This window comes from Gossypium hirsutum, chromosome A13, assembly GCF_007990345.1.
Source record: "Gossypium hirsutum isolate 1008001.06 chromosome A13, Gossypium_hirsutum_v2.1, whole genome shotgun sequence".
Classification (NCBI taxonomy): Eukaryota; Viridiplantae; Streptophyta; class Magnoliopsida; order Malvales; family Malvaceae; genus Gossypium; species Gossypium hirsutum.
This window is the reverse complement of record NC_053436.1, coordinates 3,411,517-3,424,885: the sequence shown is the minus strand read 5'-3', so window position 1 is coordinate 3,424,885 and position 13,369 is coordinate 3,411,517. Positions and strand designations below refer to the sequence as shown.

General features: G+C 28.7%; 1 long non-coding RNA gene across 1 annotated transcript; it reads right to left on the bottom strand.

Annotated features, from left to right (window-relative positions):
* Positions 1 to 6,082: 6,082 nt before the first annotated feature.
* LOC107911426 (uncharacterized) lies at positions 6,083 to 9,552 on the bottom strand. The gene is made up of 3 exons (XR_001687880.2): positions 9,361 to 9,552; positions 7,942 to 8,025; positions 6,083 to 6,308 (listed from the first exon to the last, which is right to left on the bottom strand). It is a non-coding gene; the product is annotated as an uncharacterized lncRNA (long non-coding RNA).
* Positions 9,553 to 13,369: the final 3,817 nt, after the last annotated feature.

The window sequence follows — 13,369 nt, the reverse complement described above, 5'->3', positions numbered from 1 at the left end:
ATGGTAGAACGAAACATATAGACATTCACTATCATTTTATACGCGATCTGGTTGCAAAGGAGGAGATAACATTGGAATATTGCAGCACTCAAGATCAGCTGGCAGATGTACTGACCAAGTCATTGTCAAAAGAGAAGTTTTGTTATTTTAGATCCTTACTTGGTGTGTGCAAGTTTGAATCAAGGGGGAGTGTTGGAGAATGATTCAAAATTAGTTTTTCTAAATTTAGATTTGGTTGGGTTGTGCTCAGTTTATTTTTTCCTTATTTTTTTGTTTTTGTTGAGATATGATTTAGTGCCAGATTTTTCCCATTGAGATTTGTTATTGTGTAAAGCCTATATAAGAGGCTGATCTTTAGTTGAATAAGATGAATCAATTTTTTTCCAAATATACTATAGCTTATTTGTGTCCATAATTTGTTTGATAAGATTACTCTTAGAAACCTTTTTACTATCTCTTATTTTTAAATGTTGTTTTGAGTTTCTTTCTCCTTGTGCAGATGTCCTATTCAACAACTGCAAGTACCAAAACTGATAGAAAGAATAACCGTATGAAGGACGATTTGATTCGAGAAAGCAAAATAATTATCAATAATGAAGATGAAAATATAGTGTAAAGAAAAGGAAAAGAAAATAAATAGAGAATAAATAAAAAAGATGGAGAGCAAATTCTATTAAGATTTGAAATGGGGTAATATGAAAATCTATTTAGGAAAAGAAGAGAAAAAGATGATAGAATTCTAATTCTATTTAAATTTTGAGGAAGGGCAATATATGAATTTTAATTAGGAAAGAATTGGGTCAATTCCTAGGGTTTGTGAACCCTAGGGGCTGCACTTGTATTTTTTCAATATTTTACCGAAATTTGAAATTAAAATAAAAAGGGAGGAAGAGGAGGCTCAAACTCGAATTCTCAATTGGGAAATTAGTGGTTAACCATTTGGTTGTCGCCTATTTCTTATTAGCTTTTATTCCTGACAGTATATGTTTTGTTGTGGTTTTTATCCGAAGTTGTTAAAAATAAAAGGTAAAGAAATGGGGTTTATACCTAGGACTCCTAGGAGAATTAATGCCTTAACCATTAAGCCTATTATTCATTTCTCGTTTATTTTTTACGCTTAATCATATAGATTGTTTTGGGGGCATTTTTTTGTGGAATTATAAAATAAAAAGGAAAGGAGGAGTTCAAACTTGGGATCACAAAGGAGGGAAGCTATCTCTTAACCATTAAGCCTATTTATTTCTTAATTGTATATATTTATTTTACTATACATAAATTGTGGATTTAATCATTTTACTGTAATTTGATCAATTTTAGTATCTATACTTTTCGATTGAGATTTTAATCTTGAACCAAACGGTAATAGCTAAATCCATTATGTCGAATTCTGCAATTGGTTTCATAAGTTGTCGATTTATCAATTTGATCATTTTAAGTCTTTGTATTTTTTAAATTTTGAAAATTCAATCCTAAATAAAACAATAGCCATTAAATCTATTAACTAAAATAATATGACCTTTCTATGAGTATTATATGAAAATAATAAGCCGACATTGTATTACACATGTAATTTTGAAAATATCGTTTGGTCATGATTGGAATTTCACAATTTTGAAAAAATAGAGACTAAAAATAACCATCTTAACGAATTTAACAATTATTATTTAGTCATAACTGGAATTTCAAATTTTGAAAAATATAATAGAAAAAAACAAAATTAACATGAATTAAACCTGCAATTTGAAAATATGGTGATCCAAAACTAGGATAAAAATGGAATATATTTTTTTTATATTATTAAAAAAAGTAAATTTGTGATCACTAAATTTAAAAAATTAACATCTATCAAAAGATCCCACTAATACATAAAACAGATATTATCTACGTAAGTTGAATTGAGTTGGATTCCAATTATAATCATTGTTGTGCTATAAAGTAAATGAGTCAAACTTCACTAACTTATTATTTTATATATATATTTATATATAAAAAGAATTAGAGTGAGTTTAGATGGGCGATACGTTTACTTGTGATTAGTGTAAAGATAGTGATAGCGGTGAAATTAAATATTATGCCATGAGATAAAAAATAACTAAACCCTACAGCCTATTTAAACCCACCCTTACTATTTGATACACGTCATTATTGTAAATTGATTTTGTCATGTGTTTTATTTTTAATATATAATATACTTATGTTTTATTTTACTCTAAATGGGATACGTGCCTCTTTTTAATACTTGATTGTAAAATCTAAAATATTTCAATAACAGTATATCAAAAGAAATTTCATACGTCAAAATTTGATGTTAGTCCTTGCACTATATATCAGTGTGTACTTAATTTCTATACTTTAATTTAATTGTTTTTAATTATTGTACTTTTTAATTTTATTTTTGAAATTTAATCCTGATTAAATAGTGTTATTAAATTCATAAAGCTAAATTTTACTATTTTTAAAATCTTATATAAAAAATGTTTTATGGTATGGGGAATGCCACGCCAACTTGATATATCCACGTAATATTCACAAAGGAAAAAAAAATACACATCATTTTAGCTAATAGATTTAACAATTACTCGTTTGAGTTAAGATTAAAATTTTAAAAATTGAAAAGTGTAGAAACTAAAAATTATTTGATTAGAGAACAAAGACTAAATCTATAAGTTATACATAGTATGGGAATTTGACCTAGCAAATTTAACTATTATTATTTGGGTTATGACTTATGACTAAAGGTGTTTATCAGCTAAGCCGAATCTATGTGACATATTATTATATTTAGGTTTGTCCAGATCTAACCTGACCTAAAATACATACCTAAATTTTTTCCAAACTTACTCACATGTTGATTAACTTAAATTTATTATAAGTCTACTTCTATTATTTTACTTAATCCTATTTTTTTATCCTCGTACTTATATCTAAATCATCTCACATTTTAAATAAGTCATCACACTTCAGATAACCCAATATATAAATAGGCATTAAGATTATATATCTATAATTTTAAATATTTTTGGTATGATATTGAAGTACTATAGTACGTACGTGTCACCTTGACTTCCTTTTAAATATTATCTGGTCTCGTCACCATCTCAATTCATGTGTTGCTGCTAAAAGAAATGAAGATGGTCCATTCCCATTTTCTTTAATTATATTCCATACCCTTTTTCATATGTATATATTCAATTTTTATGTCTACGTTGTATATTTTTCTTTTTCTTTTGATGGGATACGTTGTGTAGTTGTCAAAGTATATATTGTTTTCTTTTTCTTTTTTCTCATTTAAAAAGGAATAAAATAGTAGATTGAGTCTTAACTCGATTGGTATTGATATTATTGTTATTATAGAAAGACTGTGTTCGAGCGTGTAGAAGTATATTATCTTTTTATTTATGAGTTGAGGATGAGCTAAAAATAATTCTAAATATTGTATATATAAAATAACAGATATAATATCATAATTTATAATAAAATTATTTAAAAAATTGATAAAATTGTACCACTTTATAATCATTTAGGATGAATAAATTAATGATATCAAACTCAACCTATTGATAGATTTTGCATTGATTCACTTCGAATGAAATCCAAAAAATAAAAATAAAAAAATTGGAGGTGAGTGATGGAGCAGGATAGTTTTGGTATATGCTTCTTCCACTTGATCCAACCTCACATTTTAGAATTATATTTTTACCCTTTCAAAGTATCTATTTATTTTTAATAAATTAGATAAAGATTGCAAATGTTAATTATATTTTATATATGTATAATGAAAGTTAGAACACTAAAAGTTTATATACGCAATTCGGTTTCTCTACGTTTACGGAGTCTAGCTCAGTGAGTAATTACATTATCTTTAATCACAAATATAACAAATGATGTGCACTTTATCACTCCCTAAATAAAAAGATCTCACATTTATATTTAAAAATTAGAACACTCACCTCCAAATCCTCTCCTTGAGAACTTGAACAATAAACGCTGGATGTTTATAATTCAATTTGCACTTACTAACAAAATAGTTCCTCAATGAACATATACAAGTGCTTTCAATAAGCTTTCATTACATAACCTAAACAAGTCTCAAAGTACATATCAAATTCGGGTTTGCTAACATAGAATTTAAGCGAATACAAAGCAACTCCTTGAAAATAGCTATTACAACATAAGCATTTAAAGCATAATCAATCGAAGATATGATCTCCAAAAAGCAGCAATACAATCTCGATCGAATTTTCACATTTCAAGGATTGAATTGATCCACTCAAATCCAATCCCAATCTTCAATAGCCAAGGATTGGTTTTCATATATAGACCATAATATCTTCAAAATGACAACACATTAACTAATCCAAAGATTTTTTTTATTAAATTATCAAATCAAATATAACAAATAATCTCACTACCTGAATGGCAGTCTGTAATGAACACTGTTGAGTGCCACTCAACTCATTCAGCACACATTACCTCAATATATATTATATATACTAAAATTGTGTTAGTAAATAAATTATAAGATATTTTACAAAATTAAACTAAAACTAATTATTTAAAAGATATGGCTCATGGATAAAAAAAATTATGTAAAAAATAAATAAGATTTGGTTGAAATCGTAAAGTTGAGGATTTGAAAATCCTAGTAAGTTAAGTTTGATCAGGTGTAAATATGTTTTAAATTTTATTTTGGATTTAAATTTATTTTTATAGATTTTATATAAAAATATAAAAGAAAAAAAAAACAACATTATAGAAATATTTTGTTACTATGAAAAAAAATTTAATCATTTTCCTATTGAGTTGGTGTTCGATTGACTCGTGACACTAACTCAGTTAGAGGCTTAAATATAACTAGATTTTGTTGCACCAATGATGTGGGTGAAAATATTTATGTAACAAATTTATAAAATATTATTATAAAAATAAAAGTAGTTTTGGTTGAAATGGCAAAGTTGATATAATGAAAAACACGATATCACGGCTTTAAATCTTATGATTCTTATATATATATATATAATATTTCTGAAATTTTCAAAATATAAAAAGATATAAATGATCTCAAAATAATATTTATTACTTTATAAAATAAATGAATTTTTGGTAATTTCCTAATTGAGTTGAGACCAGAGTAAAGACTGACACCAATCCAGTCAATCCCTTAATGTATACTACAGATTTATCAAAATATAAGAAGACATAAACACCCTCAAAATAGTATTTGTTACTTTGTAAAATAAATAAACTTTTGGTAATTTCTTAACTAAGTTGTGGACCAATTGAAGGGTGACACCAACTTAGTTAGCCCCTTAATATATAGTATGGATATATAGATATGGGGAGGGATCCACTTACATAATGGTGTAATTTTGTATATTTTTATACAATTAAAATTTTAACAATTCAAACGTTGAATTTATCAATATAATTATATATGTCATGCATGTAAATTTCGAACTGAACTGATATCTTTATCATAGAGATCTAAAATACTATATATGTATATATATTAAACGATTGAAAGCGGCTTACATAAAACTAGTAAGAAAATTTTAATTTACTCAAATTTGACATACGTGATCCATATGAATGGAATATAAAATATGATAGTTGGATTGTCAAAATATTAATTGTATAAAAAGATATTAAGGGTGTAAAGTTACTTTGTGGATCCCTCCTTCGTAACACTTGACGGAATTGGTGTCAAATTTGTATTATTTTGAGTATGTTCTTGTCATTTTATATCTTTTACCAAAAAAAAAACAAAAAAACAAAACCTATACATGTAATAAAGTTGGAACCCAAAACTCTATATTTTCAACATTTATACTTTTCCATCAAACCAAAGTTTCATTTTTTATTTATATTAATTTTGTAAAAGTATATTTGTTACATTATTGTGTTTTTCACCCACATGGGTAGGTGTGTCATAATCTAGTATCGTATTTAATATTTTAATCGAGTTTGTGTAACACCCCTATCCCGTAACTGTCGCCGGAATAGGACGAGGCGTTAACAGAATTTAAGAATCGGATCAGAACAGTAAAATTTTGAACCTTTTCTTAAATAAAAGATCATTTATTTATATAACTAATAGACACAAACAAAGATCGAATTTAAAACTTATAAAAGTAAACTTCCATAAGATGCCATATTCGCATGGCTTATATACAATAGTCAAAATATCATTCTACTTATAGTTTATCCTATACATGCCATAAGCTAAGTCCAAATCACATGATTACTACAATAGTAGATAGCGTGAAGAAGTACTGACGATCCCCGAGCTAATAGTAAGAGTCAACGATCTACAAAAATAAACAGAGAAACAAAACATTCAAAGTAAGCTTTCATAAGCTTAGTAAGTCTTAAGCAATTTAAACAGTTGAACTTAAAAACAAACCAAATACTCGAAATCACATAACACTTTCTGAGTACAATACTATTTGACTGATTATGCACAAACACATATCATTTTACTCCGTTTATACTCAAACTCATATAAACATAGTATTTACAAGCTTTCGGATTAACTTTAATTTTTTCAAATTTCACTAGTGTATCATTTCTTACCCACACTTACTTTCAAAATTCATAGTTAAATGGCATATCGAAAACTATCTTGTAACTTTGCATAATAACTGAATACACACATATACAAATATACATATGAATTTACAACATCTTTTCTTATGTTACTCATTACACATTCTTAATTCCCGTCAAATCAATCTCGCATATAATATATATCACATACCTGAATCACTTAATGTGTAATAGGAGTTCAATTTATCATCATAGCGTAGGATCTCGTAGTCATATACTTTATCAAATTCACTAACACTTGGCCTGCGAGGTATAAAACTCGAACATAACACCAGCACGAAACCTACGGGACTTTAAACTCAGATATAATACCGGCACTAGGCCTGCGGGATTTAACCCGGATACACATCAAATATCATGCATATTTAATCATCTATTAACACATCTCATTCAACATATCACATTAGTAGTCATTTACTGCAATCGGATATAAGCTTCATATGAACACCATCATTTACATTTCGGTTCAAAAGTCATACATAAATATCACATATCCATTTCACCATTCATACTTAATTCAAGTAGAACCAAAAGGTCACAATTCATCTAATATATACATATTGCTCACTGATTCGCACACAACCTTTCAAATTAGCAATTATAAGATGGTTCCGCACATAGCCCATCCTTATCGATAATTTACGATGGTTTTACCCTTACTCACATATACAACATTTTTACCTATGCTTCTCAATTCACATTCATGATTCAATTCCAATCAATTTAACATGCATAAGTACATATCGCATACTTGGCCAACTTAATGTATTGAATGGATTCAATTGTCGATTTAACACAAGGTCTCATAGTTGAACCTAAACATGAAACCATTTCTTATAGGTTCGATTCACATCAATCATCATTTTCATTTAATTCACATGTACATAATTAGGTTGTTCGTACCTAAATAATTTACTTTACGGAACGAATCCACATATCGTATTAGCCCATAGTCTTATAACACCACACTTTTAATAGTTCACCTCATCGAAGTTCACAATTAATCACTTTAGTGCCAAGCCATATTCGGCTACCACAAAGGACTAATAATAATAATTTTATACACGTCATGGTTTCCTTTAGATATTTAATAATCACGAATCGTGATATCTCTACCAACACATATACGGCATAGTTTATTCATTGTAACACTCATTTAGTGCATCAAATTTCCAAGTCCAATTCAACTTAAGCATAATAGCCATAATCGGCTTATAGCCTTAAATCATTACATATTCGGCACATTAACTAAATAAAATTTACATTCTCTTTGTCATATTAATTTAACTCTTAGGCATATAAAATGGAATCAAGCTTAAACACTTAAGAACTTACCTCGAATGTTACCGAACGATTACAACGGCTATTCGATTACTTTCTCTTTTCCCTTATCCGAATTTGCCTCTCTATGCTCTTGAGCTTAAATTCAACAATTTTAAACTTAGTCATTATTAGACTATTCAAGCATCACTTTCAGAATATAATATATATATATTCGACTTTCACACATACAGATCACAGTAAGCTTATAAGAAATCAATAAGCAACTCATTAACAAATTTTTGTCAATGTTTACCACATAATCATAATTTCACTGCAAGCTTTCTTCCTGAGCAACAGTCACTAAATCATTTATAACTGGAGCTACGAAACTCCAAATCAATTTTCGTTAATTTTCCCTGAAAATAGACTCATATACATTCTATGCATAAAATTTTCAGAATTTTTGGTTTAGCCAATCAATACCAGATTTTTCTTAAAGTTTCCCCTGTTTCACTATTTGACTAATCTGACCACTCTTCACTACAAATCAAATTTCTCATTGTACAGAATTCAAAATATGTTCTCGTTGATTTCATTTGAAACTAGAATCATTAAGGAGTCTAAGCATATAAACTTTATCTTATAACCATTTTTGTACAAATTATAATGATTTTCTAAATAAAAGGAATAGGGGACCCCGGAGTCATTTGACTCTATCCCACACCACTTCAAAGATCTCATTATCAGAAATTCATTTGCTTTCACGGTTTCTTTTATAAGAAACTAGGCTCATTAAGCTTTAATTACATAATTTATTCAGCTTCTAAATCATCTCCCACAATTTATGGTGATTTTCCAAAATCACATTACTGCTGCTGTCCCAAGCAGATTTATTACCAATTCACTCTTTCACACATACCTTGCATTCATATTATTTAAACATGTATATCACCAATCAATTTCATCACATATCTATACTTTCACTTACCCATAATCTCAATACAATACATCATGCTCAATTATACCTTAACTTATCCATTCCTTTCATTTAAACAACCCACATAACTTATTCATTCATGAACACATTCGGCACTATACATCTTTACAAATATTTCTTGGCACCTTTATCATATTTTCACAATCGGCATAACCGTGTTACCAATCTAATACATCAAAATTTACTTATCCAGGACTACATTCAGCATATATATATTCACATAAACACAATAGCCGAACACTTCATGAAGTTACCGAGACTCATCATTTGCTATTTCACACACATTCACATCCAATCCTTTTTATTAAACACTCAAAATCAACCATCTTCATGCCTTATCACAAAAATATCAAAACACCGACCAAGACACTCTACAACCCATACCCGAATGCATCACTTCAAACCAATAACAAAAATTGAGTCATGGGCTATAAAAGGAGCTTAGTAATTAACTCAATTTCACATAAATTATCAAGAAATAAAATTAAACATACCTTCAATTAGAATCACCAAGGCCAAATATCAAAGAGCCCTTTTTTTTCTACCTTAGATTCTGAGTTTTCTCCTTGGTCGAAATCCTCAAAATATCTTTCCTCTTTCTTTTTCCCACATTCGGCAAGAACAGGCAAGGATGTATGGTCCCTTTTTCTTTTCTTTTTTTTTTAATTCATTCACCTTACCCATTAACTATTATAATATTAATATGTAAGGCATATATGGCTATTCCACCATCAACATGGCCGGCCACTTACTTAAAAATGGGGAATTTGACATGCAAATCCCCATATTTTAAGCCATGCAATATTTGACCACTACACTTCTATCTATCACAATTTCAATATTTTTCACATAAGTCCTTTTTAATTAATTTCACATTTAAATAACAAAATCAAAGCATGAAATTTTCACACATACACTTTCACATGTAATAATCACAGAATATAACATTTAATTATTTTTGTGACTCAATTTTGTGGTCTCGAAACCACTTCCCGACTAGGGTCAAATTAGGACTGTCACAGTTTGTATCAGCCGTCAACTGGATTCCAACTTAGTCGTAAAGTTACAAAAAGCCCTTTATTTTTACAAAGCAATAGATATTATTTTGATGTCAGTTTTTTCTTTTCGTAAAAGTCCAGAAAAATATTTGCACATGATGAGATTCAAACCCGAAACATTATAATCTTTTAACATCTCAACTTTACAATTTCAACTACACTAACATTGTTAGTTTGTGTTTACATGACACAATTTTATTAATTTATCTTTTACTTTATTAAAATACTAAATTATTATTTTTCACGGTACTTAATGGAAAAGAGCCTTACATAGATAATAGTATTAGTGATACGAAAAAATTAGATTAGATTAAATTAAATTAAAATTTGATGTATATAAAAACACAAAAATTTTAAATTTAACCCAAATTTATTTATAATTTTCATATTTATCCTAAAATTATTAATAAATTAAATTCTATATAAAAGAAAACAGAAAGGAGATAAATAAGGAATTCCGGTCTTATCTTTGGCCCATCGTCCGCAGGATATTTTAACTTTTCTTCATGGAAATTCCTTTAGAATAGAACAGAAGGGTGGCTCCATCAATGGTTTAGGATTTAGCCCATTATCTGGTCCACGGATCCAGTTGCATTGCTTGGGTTCTATCTCATCTATTTCAATTTGGTACATTGATCTAAGATAATGTCCAAATGGAACATATATCTTCTCTGTCCTGTCATCTGTTCTTCTTTTTTTGTAATAATGGAACTCACACAACTTATTCTGCTAAAGTACAAAGTATAAATGATTTGATCTATGGGTTCAAATATGTTATCATTGTTTCTACCAAACTGGTAGACTGGTAACATAATATTTCTGGGTTGTCCCAACTGTTGTGTCACCTTCAACAATTTGGGAACTGTATGCCTCAGCTCCAACCACACATGCTTTTGTTTTACCTACTCACTTACAAACCCTAACCCCAAATTTCTATGTTAAAGTCTTAACAAAGTCATCTTCCATGTCTCAAGAAGAAGAAAAAACCAGTAGAAAAATTCATGAACCCAAGTATGGGCAATGATTAGGAAGATATAGGGAATCTTGGTAAGTGGTAAAAGTCCATTGCAAAATTCAATTATAAGTCTCACCATTAATTATTAAGTTTTCAACTTGCAAGATTAAAGAAATGGATGCTTGTAATTTAAAGAATAAAGTTCATAAGAACAGAGAAAAGGGTTTCCAATGAGTGAAATAAAAAAGTTGAAAGGTGCAATTATATGAGGTTAAAAAACCTTGTCATTTTTGGGCTTGGACCCATTCCCTTTTGCCACAACATTATTTATTCCATCTTCCCAACTTGGTTTTCACACTAGACCCACATGTATATTTGATCCGAGGATGATAATTAAATTGTATGTTTTTACGAGAATTAAAATATAATTTTACTATTTTAAAAGATTAAATTAAAAAAAATATCAATTTGTTTAAAGTCAAGGCTCACTTGGTTGGTTATTGAGAATTTGGTAGCGGCTAAAAGGTGAAAAAAAATGATTTTAGAGTCAAAAAAGGGGAGTTTGGAAAAAAGGTCCTTCCATTGTTGTAGCCCTTGGAGGAAAGAGTGAAAAAGGATAATGATAATCTAAGGAATGGATTGATTACAAAATGGTCATCATATCTTTAATTTGTTGCATTTGGGGTTTAGAAGATTTTGCATGCTTTGTCAATAAGTTGGGGAGTTTTGCAGGATCGAAATGAAAAATAGATCCCAAGTTATAATCGGTATTTGGGATTTTGTTTTGTTATTGAGACTGAGTTGTGGGGCATTATGGATGGATTATCACTTCTTTTGGAGTGAAGTTATGACAATGTGATAATTCAGACTGATAGCATGGAGGCAGTCTTAATAATTCAAGACTAGACTTATAATGATCCGGATTCAACTTTGGTTAAAAAAATTCACCAGCTTTTATCAAGAATAGGATATTGAGTCATTCAAATGTTTAAAGTTTCTCCTATAAAGGTTTAGTCATTTCATTATAATCCAAAAAAGTTACACACATTTTTATATATTGAAGAAGAGTTGAATGAGTCAATAGAATGCTTTAATTTAATTAATACCAAATGTTGATGAAATTATGTTTTCAAAAGGGAAAAAGCAGCAATGATAAATGTGGAATGCAAGTGGATGAGGGGAAAAGATGTAGCATTGAATTAAGAATAGAAATGGAAGAGGGTGTGGGTATGACATAGACATGATTCCTTTTCGTAGCGTTGGTAATGAAAATTTAAAGAGTTTGGGAAACTTAAATACGCATTGGGTATGGAAAAGTTGACCATTACATCAAACATTATAGATATGTTAGATAGTAGAGGAGATTACACCCAAGATTTGATTAAGATTGCTTTTTGACATTCTCGAGATTATTAAGACTAGAATAACACACAACTATGTCGTGTTCAGACGCCCAATGCCAAACCAATCCCCATATATATTGTGGGAGTTTTAAACACATGATTTTCAAGCTATTCCAACACTAGGACGGTGGGATTTTCTTCCCTTTTCTTTTTTAATTGTGTGGCTGACGCTATTTTTAGATGGGTTGTATGTTTATATATGGTATAGCGGCGAAATTAGATGCGGTGCGATATGACTAAAGGCAAACGCTCATCCATTGATCTTCAATTTAACCTTCAAACAATTTTCTCATATGTTAAAATTATTGAATTATCTTTTTCTCGTCAATGTTGTTAAAAATATCTTTCTCAACATATGTAATCAAATAATTACTCATCCATTGATCTCCAATTTGATTCCTAAAACAATTTCTCACAATTTCAGTTGCTAAAAAAAAATTATTTTCACACTTGAAACTAACGAAATCAACGAAAACAAAAAATTTAAAACAAACAAATCTAAGCTTTAAGCACAAGGGTTTTCACGAAGCCAGTATACAAGTAATTTTTTTTCAAAAATAAAAACTACAATGTAATGAGAATGCAATATGTCAAATTTTTGAATATATGATTCACAATAATCACATTGGCAACTACTATTTCTAAATAAAAATGTTAAATTTTTAATCAACATTGAGAAATTCAAGACTATAACTACAATCAATCCTATTTTTTCAATGATTTCTAAAAGCTATTACCCACTCAAGATGTTAGGAATAACGTGCAAAATTAATATCCCAAACTTATTCAATAAATTAAAAAACTAAAATTTGCATAAAAATTCTTAATCTATTACCAAAAAAAAAAACCCACAGTTTTATTTTTTTTAGGGGTTAGTCATAATCCTAATTTTCTAGAGATTAATTAAGAAAACTAAAAAGAAAAGAAGAATTGTTACTAAATTAGGGAAATCTACTTGAAAGTATTGAAAGATTGATCACTTATAAAAATTTTAGAAAGTGTGTGTTAGAGAATAAGAGAAATTTGGGTGAAAAGGGATGAGTGTTAAAAAAATAAGAAGTTTTGGGTTTTAGTAATGGAAAAATAT